The sequence below is a fragment of the Macaca thibetana genome, chromosome 9 (assembly GCF_024542745.1).
Source record: "Macaca thibetana thibetana isolate TM-01 chromosome 9, ASM2454274v1, whole genome shotgun sequence".
NCBI classification, from domain to species: domain Eukaryota; kingdom Metazoa; phylum Chordata; class Mammalia; order Primates; family Cercopithecidae; genus Macaca; species Macaca thibetana.
Window position 1 is genome coordinate 37178161 of NC_065586.1, and position 19042 is coordinate 37197202.

Here is a 19042-nt window from a genome sequence, read left to right on the forward strand (position 1 = left end):
GTCCCTTCACAGATTCTACCAGAGGCATGTCTCCATCCTGTTAAATAAAAAATAAAATAAAATAAAAATATATAAATGTGAAAGATTAATCCACACATCACAAAGCAGTTTCACAGATAGTTTCATTCTAGTTTTTCTCTTGGTATATCTGTTTTTCATCAAAGGCATCAATGTGCTCCCAAAAGTCCCTTTGCAGATTCTAGAAGAAGAGTGTTTCCAACTTGCAGAATCAAAAGAAAAGTTTAACTCTGTGAGATGAATCCAATATCACAAAACAGTTTCACAGATAACTTCTTTCTAGTATTTATCTAGGGATATTCTCTTTGTCATCATAGTATTCAAAAGGCTCCCAAATTTCTCATCACAGATTCTACAATAAGATTTTTTCCAACCTACAAAATCAAGAGAATAGTTTAAGTCTGTTATTTGAATTTACACCACATAAAGCAGTTTCACAGATACCTTCCTTTTAGTTTTTACCTAGAGATTTTGGGGTTTTTACCCTAAGCATCAGTGTGCTTCTAAATGTCCCTCTGCAGATCTTACAAGAGGAGTGTTTCCAACCTGCTGAGTCAAAAAAAGGCTTAACACTGTGAGATGAATCCACACATCACAAAGCACTTTCACAGATTGCTTCTTGCTAGTTTTTGTCTGGGGAGTGGAATCAAAAAAAAAAAAAATTTAACTCAGTGAGATGAATCCACACATCACAAAGTAGATTCACAGATATCTCCTTTTTAGCTTTTATCTGGGGATTTCGTTTTTTCACAGTAGGCCTCCATGGACTCCAAAATGTCCCTTCACAGATTCTACAAGAAGAACATTTCCAACCTGCTGAATCAAAAGAAGCTTTAATTCTGTGAGATGAATTTTCACATCACAAAGGAGTTTCATGGATAGCTTCTTTCTAGTTTTTTTCCTGAAAATATGCAGTTTGTCCTTGTAGGCCCAATGGACTCTCAAATGTCCTTTTGCAGATCCCACAAAAAGAGCATTACAACCTGCTGAATCAAAATAAAGGTTTAACTCTGTGAGATAAATCCACACATTAGAAAGAAATTTCACAGATAGTTTTGTTCTAGTTTTTCTCTGGGGATATTCACTTTTTCACCATAGGCCTCACAGGGCTTCCGAATGTCCCTTCACAGATTGTTTTAAAAAAGCTTTTCCAACCAACTGCAAGAAAGAAAGGTTTAACTTTGTGAGACGAATCCACGTATCAAAAAACAGTTTCATGAATAGTTTCTTTCAAGTTTTTAATTGTAAATATTCAACTTCTCCTTGTAGACCTCAGTGGACTCCCAAATATCCCTTCAGATTCCACAAAAATGATGTTTCCAACTGCTGAATCACGACAAAATATTACCTTTGTAAGATGAATCCACACATCACAAAGCAGTTTCTCATATAGGTTATTTTAGTTTTTATCTGGGGATAATTGATTTTTCACCATAGGCATCAATGTGCTCCAAACTCTCCCTCTCCGATTCTACAAAAAAAGTGTTTCCAAACTGTTGAATCAAAAGAAATGTTTAACTCTATCAAATGAATCCACACTCCACACAGCATTTCACAGGTAGCTTCCTTCTGGTTTTCATCTATGGATATTGGCTTTTTGACCATAGGCAACAATGGGCACCCAAATGTCTTTTTGCAGATTTTGCAAAAAGAGTGTTTTCAAACTAGTGAATATAAAGAAAGATTTAACTCTGTGAGACAAATCCACACATCACAAAATAGTTTCACAGATACCTTCTTTCTCAAAAAGTAGTGTCACAGATGACTTTTTTTTAGTTTTTATCAGGGGATATTCGGCTTTTCACTATAAACATCAATGGGCTCATGACTGTCTTTTCTGATTCTAAAAAAAAAAAAGAAAAAGAAAAAGAATGTTTTCCACCTGGTGAATCAAAAGAAAGGTTTAACTGTGTAAGATGAATCCACACATCATAAAGCAGTTTCACAGCTGGCTTCTTTCTAGTTATTATCTGGGGATATTCAGTTTTTCACTGTAGGCTTCAATTGGTTCCTGAATGTGTCTTCATAGATTGTAAAAAAAAGAGTTTTTCCAACTTGCTAAATCAAAAGAAATGTTGAAGTGTGTGAGATTAAACCACACATCACAAAGAAGTTTCATGGATCTTGTTCTTCTAGTTGTAATCTCAGGATATTCAGTTTTTCACCGTAGGTCACAATGGGCTCTCAATGTCCCTTCACAGATTCAACAAAAAAGAGTGTTTCCAACTGACTGAATCAAAAGAAAGGTTTAACTCTGTGAGACGAATCCACACATCACGAAGCAGTTCCACAGATAGCTTCTTTCTAGTTTTTATCTGGGAGTATTCTGTTTTATATCATAGGCCTCAATGAACTACTGAATGTCCATTCACAGATCTACAAAACGTGTGTTTCCAACCTGCGAAATCAAAAGAAAGCTTTAGTATGGGAGATGAATCCACTCATCACAAAGCAGTTTCACAAATAGCCTCTGTCTTTTTTTTTTTTTTTTTTTTGAGACGGAGTCTCGCTCTGTCGCCCAGGCTGGAGTGTGGTGGCGTGATCTCGGCTCACTGCAAGCTCCGCCTCCCGGGTTTACGCCATTCTCCTGCCTCAGCCTCCTGAGTAGCTGGGACTACAGGCGCCCGCCACCTCGCCCGGCTAATTTTTTTTTTTGTATTTTTAGTAGAGACGGGGTTTCATTGTGTTAGCCAGGATGGTCTAGATCTCCTGACCTCGTGATCCGCCTGTCTCGGCCTCCCAAAGTGCTGGGATTACAGGCTTGAGCCACCGCGCCCGGCACAAATAGCCTCTTTCTAGTTTGTATCTTGGGATATTTTCTTTTTCACCATAGGCCCAAGAAGCATCCCAAATTACCCCCTAGATACTACAAAAGAGCGTTTTCAACCTACTGAATCAAAAGAACTCTTTTTTTTTTCCCAAAAGAACATACAGCAGTTTTACAGGTAGTGTTCTTTGAGTTTTTGTCTGGGAATATTTGATTTTTTACATCAATGGGCTCATGACTTTCTCTTCGCAGATTCTAAAAACAGTGTTTCCAACCTGGTGTATCAAAAGAAAGGTTTAATTCTATGAGATGAATCCACACTCACAAAGCAGGTTTGCATCTGTTTTTTTTCTAGTTATTTTCTGGGGATATTCAGTTTTTCACCATAGGACCCATTTGGTTCTCTAATGCCTGTTTGTACATTGTACAAAAGAGTGTCTACAACCCACTGAATCAAAAGAAAGTTCTAACTGTGTGAGATGAATCCACACATCACAAAGGGGTTTCACAGATATTGTCCTTCTAGTTTTAATCTTGGGATATTCGGTTTTTCACCATAGGCAACAATGGGCTCTCAATGTCCCTTCACAGATTCTACAAAAAGAGTGTTTCCAACCGGCTGTATCAAAATAAAAGTTTAATGCTGTGAGACAAATTCCCACATCATAAAGCAGTTTCACAGATAGATTCTATGTAGCATTTATCAGAAGATATTGATTTTTCACCAAATGCCTCAATGGGATCCCAAATGACCCTTTGCAGGTTCTACAAAATGGGTATTTCCATCCTGCTGAATCAAAAGAAATGTTTAATTCTATGAGATAAATCAACACATCACAAAGTAGCTTCACAGTTAGCTTCTATCCAGTTTTAATCTGGAGATTTTTTTCACCATAGGCCTCAATGGGCTCCCAAATGTCCCTTCACAGATTCTACAAGAACATTTCTTCCAGCTTGCTGAATCAAAAGAAGATTTAACACTGTAAGATGACTCCACACATCACAAAACAGTTTCACAGATAGCTTATTTCTAGTTTGTATCTGTGGATATTTGGCTTTTCACTGTAGGCCTCTTTGGGCTCCTACCTGTCCCTTTCAAGATTCTACAAGAAAAGTGTTTTCAACTTGCTGAATCAAAAGAAAGGTTTAACTTTGTGAGATGAATCTACACATCACAAAACAATTTCACAGTTAGCTTATTTCTGGTTTTTATCTGGTTTTTCACCATAGGCCTCATTTTGCTCCTGAATATCCCTTTGATGATTCTACAAAAATGGTGTTTCCAACATGTTGAATAAAAAGAAAAGTTTTAGCTTTGAAATGAATCCACACAATACAAGAATTTCCAAATAGTTTCCTTTTAGTGTTTATCTAGGGATACCCATTTTTTTACTAGAGGTCCCAATGGTCTTCCGAATGTCCTTTTGCAGATTCTACAAGAAGTGTGTTTCCTTTCTGCTGAATCAAAACAATCATTTATCTCTGTGAGACGAATACACACACCATGAAGCAGTTTCAAAGATGGCTTCTTTCTAGCTTTTTGTGGTGATATTCAGTTTTTTACGATAGGCTTCAATGGGCTCAAAAATGTCCCATCGGATATTCTACAAATGGCATGTTTCTGATCTGCTGAAACAAAAGAAAGTTTTAACTCTGTGAGATGAATTCACACATCAAAAAGCCTTTCACAGACAGCATAGTTCTAGTTTTTATATGGGAATACTCTGCTTTTCACTATTGGCCTCAATGTGTTCCTGACTGTCCCTTTGAAGATCTTAAAAAAAGAGTTTTTCCAAACTGCTGAATCTAAAAAAGAGTTTAACTTTGAAATGAATTTTCACAACACAAGCATTTCTCAAATAGCTTCTTTCCAGATTTATCTACGGATAATTGGTTTTTCACCATAGGCCCCAATGGGCTTTGGAATGACCCTCACAGATTCTACAAAAGGAGTGTTTCTAACCTGCTGAATCAAAAGAACTATTTAACTGTGTGAGATGAATCCACATATGTGAAGCAGTTTAAGATTGCTTTTTTGTAGTCTTTTGGTGGTAATATTCGGTTGTTTATGATAGGCCTCAAGGGGGTCAGGAATGTCCCATGGGATGTTAAACAAATAAGGTTTTTCCAACCTACTGAAACAAAAGATAGTTTTAACTCTATGAGATGAATACACACATGTCAAAGCAGTTTCACGGATAGCTTCCTTCTAGTTTTTATCTGAGGATATTCAGTTTTCACTGTATGCTTTAAGGGTCTCCTGAATGCTCTTTCACAGATTCTACAAAAGAGTGTTTCTAACATGCTGAATCAAAAGAAAGGTTTAACTCTTTGAGATGAATCCCCACATCACAAAGAAGTTTCACAGATAGCTTCCTTCTAGTTTTTGTCTGGGAATGCCCATTTTTTCAACATAGGCCTCAATGGTCTCCCAATAGCCCCTTGCTGGTCCTTCAAAAAGAGCGTTTCCAATCCACTGAATTAAAATAAAGGTTTAACTGTGTGAGCTGAATCCACACACCACAAAGCAGTTTTACAGATACTGCTTTTCTAGTTTTAATCTCGGGATATTCAGTTTTTCACCATAGGGCACAATGGGCTCTCTATGTCACTTTACAGATTCAAAAAAAAGAATGTTTCCAACCGGCTGAATCAAAAGAAAACTTTCCCCTGGGATACGAGTCCACTCATCACAAAGCAGTTTCACAGAAAGCTTCTTTCTAGTTTTTATCTTTGAATATTCATTTTTTCACCATAATTCTCAATGGGCTCCTGAATATCCCTTTGCAGACTCTACAAAAACAGGGTTTCCAACCTGCTGAATCAAGGGAAATGTTTCATTCTGTGAGATGAATCCTCACATCACAAAGCATTTCCATATATATCTTTTTTCACGTTTTAAATTGGAAATATTCTGTTTCTCACCATAGACCTCTATGGGCTCTTGAATGTCAGTTCAATGATTCTATAAAAAGAGTGTTTCCAATGTGCTGAATCAAAAGAAACGTTTAACACTGTGAGATGATTCTACATCAAGAAGCAATTTCACGGATAGCTACTTTCTAGTTTCTATCTGAGGATATTCAGTTTTTCACCATAGGACTCAATGGGTGTTTTTATGTTTCTTCACAAATTCTACAAAAAGTTGTTTCCAACGTGCTAAATCAAAAGAAAGGTTTAACTTCATGAGATTAATCCACACAACACAAAGCAGTTTCACAGATATCGTCCTTCTAGCTTTAACCCTGGGATATTCAGTTTTCCACCATAGGCCACAATGGGCTCTCAATGTCCCTTTAAGGATTCAATGAAAGAGTGTTTCCAACCGGCTGAATCAGAAGAAGTGTCTAACTGTGTGAGATGAATCCACACATCACAAAGCAGTTTCACAGATAGCGTCTTCCTAGTTTTTTTCTGGGGATATTCAGTTTTTTTACCATAAGCCTCAATGGACTTCCAAATGTTCATTCACAGATCTATAAAAATACTATTTCCAACCTGCTGAATCACAAAAAATCTTTCCTCTGGGAGATGAATCCACTCATCACAAAGCAGTTTCACAAAAATCTTCTTTCTAGTTTTTATCTTGGGATATTCAGTTTTTTACCATAAGTCTCAATGGGCTTCTGAATATTCCTGTGCAGACTCTACAAAAGCAGTGTTTCCAATCTGTTGAATAAAGAACAATGTTTCACTCTGTGAGATGAATCCTCACATCACAGAGCATTTTCATAGATATCTTCTTTCACATTTTTAATTGGAAATATTTTATTTTTCACCACAGGCCTCCATGGGCTCTTGAATGTCAGTTCAACAATCCTATAAAAAGAGTTTTGCCAATGTGCTGAATCAAAAGAAAGGTTTAACTCTGTGAGATGATTCTAAACATCAAAAAGTAGCTTCATAGATAGCTACTTTCTAGTTTCTATCTGAGGATATTCAGTTTTTCACCATAGGCCTCAATGGGTGTTTTTATGATTCTTCACAAATTCTACACAAAGAGTGTTTCCAATGTGCTAAACCAAAAGAAAAGTTTAATTGCGTGAGATGAATTCACACATCACAATGCATTTTCAAAGATAACTTCTTTCAAGTTTTTATCTGGGGATATTTGGTTTTTCACCATCAGCCTCAATGGGCTTCAGAATGTCCCTTCGCCGATTCTACGAAAAGAATGTTTTTAACCTGTTGAATCAAAAGAAAGGTTTACTTCTGTAAGAAGAATCCACACATCACAAAGCAGTTTTACTTATAGCTTCTTTCTAGTTTTTATCTGGGGTTATTCTTTTTTTACCAAAAAACTGAATGGGCTCCCGAATGTCTCTTTACATATTCTACAAATAGAGTGATTCCAATCTGCTGAATCAAAAGAAAAGGATAACACTGCGAGATGAATTACACATCACAAAGTAGTTTCACAGATAGCTTCTTTCTGGTTTCTATCTGGGAATATTTTGTTTTTCACTATGTTCCTCAATGGGCTTCTGAATATTCGCTTGCAAATTCTACAAAAAGTGTATTTCCTATGTGATGAATCAAAAGAAAGATTTAATACTGTGAGATTAATCCACACATCACAAAGCAGTTTCACAGACAGCTTCTTTCCAGTTTTCATCTAACGATATTCTGTTTTTCACCATATGCCAAAATGGGCTTCTAAACGTCCCTTTGCAGATTCTACAAGAATGGTGTTTCCAACCTGTTGAATCAAAAGAAAGCTTTAACGTTGAGAGATGAATCCACACATCTGAAAGCAGTTCCACAGATAGTCTCTTTCTACTTTTTATCTGTGGATATTCCGATTTTCACCTTAGGATAAAATGACTCCCAAATGTCCCTTCACAGATTCTACAAAAAAGTGTTTTCAACCTGCTGAATAAAAGGAAAGGTTTAAGTCTCTGAGATGAATCTATGAATCACAAAGAATTTTCACAGATAGAGTCATCCTAGTTTTTGATTTGTGATATTCAGGTTTTCATTTCAGGTATCCATGGGCTCCCAAATTTCTCTTCGGAGATTCTACCAAAAGAGTGTTTCCAACCTGCTGAATCACAGCACGATACTACCCTGTGAGATAATCTACACGTCACAAAGCAGTTTCATAAATAGCTTCTTTCTAGTTTCTATCTGGGGATATTCTTTTTTTCCCCACATAACTCAATGGGATCTTGAATGTCCATTTACAAATTCTAGAAAAAGAGTGTTTCCATCTTGCTAAACCAAAAGGAAAACTTAACTTATTGAGATGAATCCACAATCAAAAGGAGTTTCACAAATAGATTCTTTCTGGTTTTTATCCTGAGATATTTGGTTTTTCAACATAGGCCTCCATAGGTTCCCAAATATTTCTTTGTAGATTCTACAAATAGGGTGTTTCCAACATGCTGAATCAAAAAGATTTACCTCTGTATGATGGATCCACACATCAGAGAGCCGTTACACAGAGAGCTTCTTTCTAGTTTTTATTGGGGGATATTCAGTTTTTCATCATAAACTTTAAATGGTTGCCGAATGTCCCTTTGCACAGTCTAATAATAAAGGGTTTCCATCCCCCTGAATAAAAAGAAAAGTTTAACTCTGTGAGATGAATCGACACATCACAAAACAGTTTCATGGAGAGCTTCTTTCTAGTTTTATCTGCAGATCTTCAGTTTTTCACCTTAGGCCTCAATGGGCTTTCAAATGTCCCTTCACAGATTCTAAAAAACGAGGATTTCCAACCTGCTGAATCAATAATACTGTTGAACTCTGTGAGATGAACCCATATATCAAAAAGCAGTTTCATAGATAGATTATTTCTAGTTTTCATCTAAAGATATTCTGTATTTCTTGATAGGCCTCAGTAAGCTCTTGAATGTCCCTTCAAAAATTCTACAAAACCAGTGTTTCCAGCGTGCTGAATGTAAAGAAATGTTTAACTCTGTGAGATGAATCCACACATCACAAAGCAGTTTCACTGATAGCTTCTTTCTAGTTTCTTTTGGAAGATATTTGATTTTTCATTATAGGCTTCAATGGCCCCCTGAATTTCCATTTGAAGATTCACCAAAAAGAGTGTTTCCCACCGGCTGTATCCAAAAAAAAAAAAAAAAAAAAAAAAAAAAAAAAAATTTAACCCTGTGAGATGAATCTACACATCATAAAGCATTTTCACAGAAGCTTCCTTCTAGTTTTTATCTAGGAATGTTCAGTTTTTCATCCTAGACCTCAATGGACTCAACTGTCCCTTCCCTGATTCTACAAAATGAATGTTTCCAACCTGCTGAATCATAAGAAAGTTTTAACTGTGTGAGACAAATCCGCCCATCACAAAGTAGTTTTACAGATAGCTTTTCTTTTTTTTTTTTTTAGTTTTTATCTGGGGATATTCAGTTTTTTACCAAGGCCTCAATGTGCTTTCAGATGTCTCTTCACAGATTATGCAAAAAGAGTGTTTTTAATCTGCTGAATCAAAAGAAAGATTTATCTCTGTGAGATGAGTCTACACATCACAAAACAGTTTCACAGTTTCACACAGCTTTTTTCTAGTTTTTATCTAGGGACATTCAGTTTTTCACCACATACCTAAAGGGCTCCCAAATATCCCTTCACAGATTCTACAAAAATAGTGCTTCCAATCTGCTGAATTAAAAGAATGAATTAACACTGTGAGATGAATCCACACATCATAAAGCAGATTCACAGATAACTTCTTTCTAGTTTGCATCTGAAGGTTTTCTGTTTCTCATCATAGGCCAAAATGGGATTCCAAAGTCTCTTCACAAATTCTACAAAAAGTGGGTTTCCAACCTGCTCATTCAAAAGAAAGGTTTAACTCTGAGAGATGAATCAACACATCATAAAGCAGTGTCGCAGATAGCGTGTTTCTAGTTTTTATCTGGGGATATTCAGTATTTTACTGTAGACCTAATGGGCTCCTGAATGTCCTTTCACAGATTCTATAAAAAGAGTGCTTTCAACCTGCTGAGCCAAAACAAGAAGTTTAACTCTGTGACATGAATCCACACACACCAAAATGGTTTTACAGATGGCTTCTTTCTCGTCTTTATCTCCTGATAGTCAGTTTTTCACCTTAGATCTCAATGGACTCTCATATATTTCTTTGCAGACTCTACAAAAACAGTGTTTCCAAACTGCTCATTCATAAGAAATGTTTCACTCTGTGAGATAAATCCTCAAAAATAAGAGTTTCACAGATAGATTCTCTCTAGTTTTTACCAGGAAATATTCTGTTTTTTACCACAGGCCTCAATGGGCTCAAGAATATCTTCTTGCAGATTCTACAAAAAGAATGCATTCAATGTGATGAATCAAAACAAAAGTTTAATTCTGTGAAGTGACCCACACATAAGAAAGCAGCTTCACAGATAGCTTATTTCCGTTTTTTATCTGGGGATATTCAGTTATTTACCATAGTCTTCAATGGGCTCCAAAATATCTTTTTGCAGATTCCACAAAAAAAAAAAAAAAAAAAAAAAAATGTTTCCCACCTGCTGATTAAAAGAAAGGTTTAACTCTGTGAGCTGAATCCATACATCATAAAGCAGTTCCACAGATAGCTTTTTTCCAGCTCTTTGGTGGTGGTATTTTCTTTTCTCTGCAGGGTTTTAAAGTCTCCTGATTGTCAGTTCACAGATTCTAAAAAAGTGTGTTTCCAACTCATTGAACCAAAATAAAGGTTTATCTTTGAGATGAATCCATATATCACAAAACAGTTTTACAGATAGTTTCTTTCTAGTTTTTAACTGGGGATATTCAGTTTTTCACCATAGTTCTCCATGGGGTCTTGACTGTCCCTTCACAGATTCTATGAAAAGATCATTTTCAACCTACAGAATCAAAAGAAGGCTTTTACTTTTAAACACATCTACATATCACAAACCAATTTCACAGATAGCTGCTTTTTAGTTTTTATCTGGGGATATTTGGTTTTCCACCACAGGCCACATGAACTTTTGAAAGTTCCTTCACAAATTCTATAAAGAGAGTGATTCCAACTTGGTGAATCAAAAGAAAGGTGTAACACTGTGAGATGAATCCCACATCACAAAGTAGTTTCACAGATAGCTTCTTCCTAGTTTTTTTTTTTTTTTTTTTTTTTTTGGATGATATTCCTTTTTTCAACATAGGCCTCAATGGGCTCATGAAATTCCCTTCACAGATTATACAATTAAAGTGTTTCCAACATGGTGAATCAAAAGAAAGGTTTAACTCTGTGAGATGAATCCACACATCATAAAGCCGTTTCACAGATGGCTTCTTTCTATTTTTATCTGGAGATATTCAGTTTTTCACAATAGGCATCAATGTGCTCCCAAATGTCCCTTTGTAGTTTCTACTAAAATACTTTTTCCAACCTGCTCAATCAAAAGAAAGTTTTAACTATTTGAGATGAATTTGCACATCACAAAGCAGTCTCACAGATAGTCTCTTTGTAGTTTTTATCATGGGATACACTGTTTTTCATCATTGGCCTCAATGGGCTCCCAGATGTCCATTCTGACATTCTAAAAAAGAGTGTTTTCAACCTAATGAATAAAAAGAACTGTTTTCCTCTGTGAGCAGAATCCACATATCACAAAGGAGTTTCACAGATATCTTCTTTCTCATTTTTATCTGGGGATAGTTTGTTTTTCACCATAGGCCTCAACTGGCTACTGAATGTCCCTTTGCAGACTCTAGAAAAAGAGTGTTTCTAACCTGCTGAATCAAAAGAAATTTTTAACTCAGTAAGATAAATACACATCACAAATTGTTTCACATATACTATGTTCCTAGCTTTTATCAGGGGATATTCGATTTTTACCATATGCCTCAATGGGTTCCTGAATGTCTCTTCATACATTCTAAAAAAAAAAAGAGTGTTTCCAAAGGATGAATCAAACGAAAGGTTTAACTCTGTGAGATGAATCCATACATCAAAAAGCAGATTGACAGATAGCCTTCTTCAAGTTTTTACCTGGGAATATTTGTTTTTTCAGCATAAGCCTCAATAGGCTCCTGAATGTCCCTTTGAACATTCTACAAAAAAGAGTGTTTTCAGGCTGTTGAATAAAAAAAATGGTTTAACTCTGTGAGATGAATCCATACATCACAAAGTAGTTTCACAGATGGCTTCTTTCTAGTATTTATGTGGGGACATTCAGTTTTCAACCATAGGCCTCAATAGACTCCTTATTCTGTCTTCACAGATGCTACAAAAAGAGTGTTTCCAACACGCTGAATCAAAAGAATGGTTGAACTCTGTGAGATGAACTGGCACATATGAAAAAAGTTTCGTGGATAGCTTCTTCCCAGTTTTTATCTGGGGATATTCGGTTTTTCTCCATAGGCCTCAATGGGCTCCTGAATCCCCTTTTACAAATTCTTCAAAAACGGTGTTTTCAACATGCTGAATAAAAAGAAATGTTTAATTCTATGAGACGAATCCACACATCTCAAAGCAGTTTCACACATAGTTTCTTTCTAGTTTCTTTTGAAAAATATTAGAGTTTTCATTGTAGTCCTCAAAGGGCTCCCAAATGTCCCTTCACAAATTCTACAAAGGAGTATTTTCAACCTGCTGCCTCAAAACACACACACACACACACACACACACACACACACACACACACACACACACAAAATTAACTCTTAGAGATGAATCCACACATCACAAGGCACTTTCACAGAAGCGTCTTTGTAGTTTTTATCTGGCGATATTCAATTTTTCACCATAGGCCTAAATGGATTTTTGACTGTCCCTTTGCATATCCTATAGAAAGTATGTATATAAACTGTTGAATCAAAGGAAACTTTAAACTCTGTGAGATGAATTCACACATCACAAAGCAGTTTCACAGATAGTTGTTTTTTCTTTTTTTTTTTAGTTTTTATCTTAGGATATTCTGTTTTTCACCATAGGCTTCTATGGGATCCAAAATATTTCTTTGCAGATCCCACAAAAACAGTGTTTTCAATCTGCTGAATCAAAATAAATGTTTAACTCTGTGAGATGATTCCACAAATAACAAAGCAGTTGCAGAGAAAGCTTCTTTGTAGTTGTAACTGGGAATATCTGATTTTTCACCATAAACCTCAATGGGCTCCCAAATGTCTCTTAGCAATTTCTACAAAAATAATGTTTCCAACCCTCTCATTCAAAAGAAATTTTAACTCTGTGAGTAGAATCCAGACATCACAAAGCAGTTTCACAGATTGATTCTTTCTAGTTTTTGTCTGGGGATATTCATTTTCTTCATACAGGTCCAATGGCCTCCTGAATGTCCCTTAGCAGATTCTTCAAAATGTGTGTTTCCCACCTGCTGAAACAAAAGATAGCTTTACTTCTGTGAGATGAATCCACAAATCACAAAACAGTTTTTCAGATGTATTCTATGTAGTATTCATCAGAAGATTTTGATTTTTAACCATATGCCTCAATGTGATTTCAAATCACCCTTCACAGATTCTACAAAAAGTGACTTTATCCTGATAAATCAAAAGAAATGTTTAACTCTGTGAGATGAATCCACACATCACAAAGCAGATTTATGAGTAGCTTCTTTCTGGTTTTTATCTAAGGATATTCAGTTTTTCACCATAGGCCTCAGTGGACTTTCCAATGTTGCTTCATAGATTATACAACAAAAAGTGTTTTTAACCTGCTGCATCAAAAGAAACGTTTAACTTTGTGAACTGAATCTACATATCACAGAACAGTTTCACAGGTAGCTTTTTCTAGTTTTTATCTGGGGATATTCAGTTTTTCACAATAGGCCTCATGGGCTCCCAAATATCCTTTCTCAGTTCCTACAAGAAGAGTGTTTCCAACCTGCTGAGATGAAAAAAAGGTTTAACTCTGTGAGGTGAACCCACACATCACAAAACAGTTTCACAGATAGTTTCTTTCTAGTTTTTATCTGGGATATTCAGTGGTTCATTGTAGGCCTCAGTGGGCTGTCAAAGTTTTTCACATATACTTAAAAAAAAGTGTTTCCAACCTGCTGAATCAAAAAAAAAAAAAAAGTTTAACTGTGAGATTAATTTACACATCAAAAAGCAGTTTCAGAGATATCTTCTTTCTAGTTATCTGGTGATATTTGATTTTTCACTATAGGACTCAATGGGCTTTCAAATGTCCCATCACAGATTCTTCAAGAAGAATTCTTCATTCCATAGGTTAGAAACAGAATGAAACTAACCGAATGAAAAGTAAGGTTTAACTCTCTGAGATCAACTCACAAATCATCAATCAGTTTCACAGATAGCTTCTTTCTAATTTTATTTGAAAATATTTGATGTTTCACCATAGGCATCAAGGTGCTCTGATATGTCCCTGCATGGATTCTAAAAACAATGTTTCCAACTTGCTCAATCAAAAGAAAGGTTGCACTCCGAAATGAAATGACATATCACAAAGAAGCTTTACAGATAGCTTCTTTCTAGTTTTTACCTGGGAATATTCAGTTTTTTACCATAGTTCTCCATGACCTCCAACTGTCCCTTCACAGATTCTACAAAAAGAGCATTTTCAAACTGCAGAATGAAAGGAAAACTTTGACTTCTAGCTTAACCCGTACGTCACAAAGCAATTTCACAGATAGCTTATTTTTAGTTTTTATCTGGGGATATTCAGTTTTCCACCACAGGCTGCAAGTGACTCCTGAATGTCCCTTTGCTAATTTGATGAAAAGAGTATTTCCAACCTGGAGAATCAAAAGAAATGTGTAACTCTGTGAGATGAATCTGCACGTCACAAAGTGGTTTCCCATAGTTTGTTCTTAGTTTTTCTGTGGAGAAATTCTGTTTTTCACTAAGGGCCTCCCTAGGTTAAAGAAATTCCATTAGCTGATTCTACATATAGAGTGTTTCAAACCTGTTGAATCAAAAGCAAGGGTTAATTCTGTGAGATGAATCCACACATCACAAAGTAGTTTCACAAATAGCTTCTTTCTAATTTCTATCTGGGGATATCGGGTTTTTCACTGTAGGCATCAATGGGCTCCCAAGTATCCCTTCACAAATTCTACAAAAACAGTATTTCCAATCTGCTGAATCAAAACAAAGGTTTAACACTGTGAGATGAATCCACACATCAAAAAGTGGTTACAAAAATAGCTTCTTTTTAGTTTTTATTGGGGAATATGTGAATTTCTACCTGAGGATCCAATGGGCTCCTGAATACCCCCTGGCAGTGTATAAGAAAAAGAGTGTTTCCACTTGCCAGTCATAGAAAGGTTTAACTCTGTGAGATTAGTCTGTACATCACAAAGAAATTGCACAGATAGTTTCTTTCTAGTTTTATTTGGTTATATTCTGTTTTTCACCATGCACCTCAATAGTCTCATGAATATACCTTCACTGATTCTATAAAAATAGTGTCTCCAGACTGCTGAATCTAAGAAAAGATTTAACTGTGTGTGTTGAATCCACACAAAACAAAACAATTTCACAGAAAGTTTTTTCTACTTTTTTTTTTTTTTTTTTTTTTTGGTGATGTTCAATTTTTCACCATAGGCCTCATTGGACTCCCTGATGTCCATTTCCAGACTCTACAAAAACAGTGTTTCCAACCTGCTGAATCAAAAATAAATAAATAAATAAAAGATTAACATTGAGATGATTCCACACATCAGAAAGCAGTTTCACAGATAGCTTCATTCTGCTTTTTATTTGGGGATATTTTCTTTTTTACTTTAGTTCTCAATGGGCTCCTGACTGTCCCTTCCAGACTCTACAAATACAGTTTTTCCAATCTGCTTAATCAAAAGAAAGGTTTAACTCTGTGAGGTGAATCCACACAACAAAAATCAGTTTTACAGACAGGTTTTCCAACCAACTGAATCAAAAGAGAAGTTTACCTTTGAGAGATTTATAAACATACCACACAGCACTCTCACAGGTAACTTATTTCTAAATTTTATCCGGGAATATTCAGTTTTTCATCATAGGCCTCAACAGGCTACAAAATGTCCCTTTGCAGATTCTACAAGAACAGTGTTTCCGACCTGCTGACACAAAAGAAATTCTCATCTCTGAAATATGAGTTGACAAATCACAAAGCAGTTTCACACATAGCTTCTTTCTATTTCTTTTCCAGGGATATTCAATTTTTCCCTATAGGCCTCAAAGGGTTTCCAAATTTCCCATTGCAGAATTTACAAGAAGAGCGTTTCCAAACTGCTTAATCAAAAGAAAAGGTTTTACTCTGTGTGATGAATCCACACATACCAAAGTCCTTTCAGAGATAACTTCCCTTTCTAATTTTTTTCTGGGGATATTTATTTTTTCACCATAGACCTCAATATGCTCCAATATGTTCCATCACAGATTCTACAGGAAGAGTTTTCAAACCTGCTAAACCAGAAGAAAGGTTTAACTCCATGAGATGAATCCACACACCACAAAGCAGTTTCACAGATCGTCTCTTCCCTAGTTTTTAAATGGGGATGTTCAATTTTTCACCATTGGCCTCAATGGGCTACCAAATGTCTGTTTGGAGATTCTACAAGATGAGTGTTTCCAACATCCTGAATCGAAAGACAGGTTTAACTTTGTGAGATGAATCCACACATCACAAAATAGTTTCACGGAGGGCTTCTATCTAGATTTTTTTCTGGAGATACTTGGTTTTTTGTCATAATCCTCAATGAATACCCTAATGTCCCTTCAAAGATTTGAAGAGTGTTTCAAACATACTTAATGAGGAAATGGTTTAACTCTGTGAGATAAGTCCACACCTTTCAAAGCAGTTTCACAGATAGCTTCTTTCTAGTTTTTATCTGGGGATATTCAGTTTTTCACCATATATCAATGGGCCCCGAAATGTCCCTTCACAGATTCTACAAGAAGGGTGTTTCCAACCTGCTGAATCAAAAGAAAAGTTTAAATCTGTGAGATAAATCCATATATCAAAAAACAGTTTCACAGATAGCTTCTTTCCAGTTATTATCTGCAAATATTCAATTTTTTACCATAGGCCTCAATTGGCTCCCAAATGTCCCATTGCAGATCTCCAAGAAGAGTGGTTCCAACATTCTGAATCAAAAGAAAGGTTTAACTCCGTGATATTAATCTAAACCTCACAAAGCAGTTTCACAGAGAGTTTATTTTTAGTTTTTATTTGTGGATATTCAGTTTTTCACCATAACCATTAAAGTGCTCCCAAATGTCCTTTTGCAGATTCTAGAAAAAGATTGTTTCCAACCTGCTCTATCAAAAGAAAATTTACCTCTGTGAGATGAATCCACGCATCACAAAGCAGTTTCCCAGATAGCTTCTTTCTAGATTTTATCTGTGGATATTCTGTTTTTCACCATCAGCCTCAATGAGCTCCCAAATGTACCTTCACAGTTTCTACCAGAAGACTGTTTCAACCTGCTGTATCAAAAGAAAAATTTATCTCTGAGAGAAAAATCTACACATCACAACACAGTTTCACAGGTACACTCTTTCTAGTTTTTATCTGAAGATGTTTTGTTTGTCACCATAGGCCTCAATAAGCTTTCAAATGTTTCTTCTCAGATTCTAGCATAAAAGTGTTTCCAATCTGTTGCATCAAAAAATTTGTTTAACTCTGTGAGTTGAATCCACACATCACAAAGCAGTTTCACAGATAGCTTCTTTCTAGTTTTTATCTGGAGATATTTGGTTTATTGTCATAGGCCTCAAAGGGTTCCAAAATTTCCCTTTGGAGATTCTACAGAAAGAATGTTCTGAACCAGCTGAATGAAAAGAAGGGTTTATCTATGAGAGATGAAACCACAAATCACAAAGCAGTTTCTCAGATACTTTCTATTTAGTTTTTTTCTCTGGGGATATTCGGTTTTTCACCATAGGCCTCATTGGACTCTCAAAACTCCCTTTGCAGATTCTATCAGAATAGTGTTTCCAACATACTAAAAGAAATGTTTAACTACGTGAGTTGAATGCACACATCACAAAGCAGTTTCATGGATAGTTTCTTTCTAGTATTCTATATGGATATTTGGTTTTTCTCCATAGGCCTCAATAAGTTCCCAGATGTCACTTTGCAGATTCTACCAGAAGAGTGTCTCCAAACTGCTGAATCAAAATAAACCTTTAACTCAATGAGATGCATGCACACATCACAAAGCACTTTCACACGTTGCTTCTTTCAAGTTTTTATCTGGAAGTATTCAGTTTTTCACCATGTGTCCCAATGGGCTCCCAAATGTCCCTTTGCAGATTCTACAAGAGGAGTGTTTGCAACATTCTGAATCGAAATAAAGGTGTAACTCTTTGAGATAAATTAATACATCACAAAGCAGTTTCACAGATAGCTTCTTTTTAGTTTTTATCTGGGGATATTCAATTTTTCACCATAGGCCTCAATGGGCTCCCAGATGTTCCTTTCAAGACTCTACAAGAAGAGTGTTTCCAACCTACTAAATCAAAAGAAAGATTTAATTCTGTGAGATGAATCCACACATCACAAAGCACGTTCACAGAGATTCTCCCTTTAGTTTTTATCTGGAAATACTTGGTTTTTCACCATAGGACTCAATGTGCTACAAAATGTCCCTTCGCAGATTCTACAAGAAAAGTGTTTCCAACCTGCTGAATCCAAAGAAGGTTTAACTCTTTGAGGAGAATCCACATGTCACAAAGAAGTTTCACAGGTAGCTCCTTTCTAGTTTTTATATGGGGATATTTGGTTTTTCACAATATGCATTAATGTGCTCCCAAATGTCCCTTTGCATGTTCTATGCAGTTCCACAGGTAACTTCTTTTTATTTGGGAGTATTTGGTTTTTCACCATAGGCCTCAATGCCCTTTCAAATGTTCCTTCACATATCCTAACAGAAGAATGTTCCAACTGCCTAATCAAAAGAAAGATTTCAGTCTGTGAGATGAATCGATATATCACAAAGCAGTTTCACAGATAGCTTCTTTCTAGTTCTTCTGGGGATATTTGGTTTTTCAACATAAACCTCAATGGGATATTAAATGTCCTTAGCAGATTCTCCAAGAAGAGTGCTTCCATACTGATGAATTAAAAAAAAAAAAAAAGTTTAACTCTGAGAGAGTTAACCCACTGAGAGCTTTAGGGAGTAATTGAATATTCTGCCTTAAACCTAGAAACTAGCTATTGTTGAAACTGCTTTCTGGTGTGTGGATTCACTACACAGAGTTAAACCATTTTTTGATTCAGCAGCTTGAAAACAGTCTTTTTGTAGAATCTGCGAAGAAACATTTTGGAGCCCAGTGTAGCCTCTAAAGAAAAATTTAATTATCATGTGATAAAATCTAACA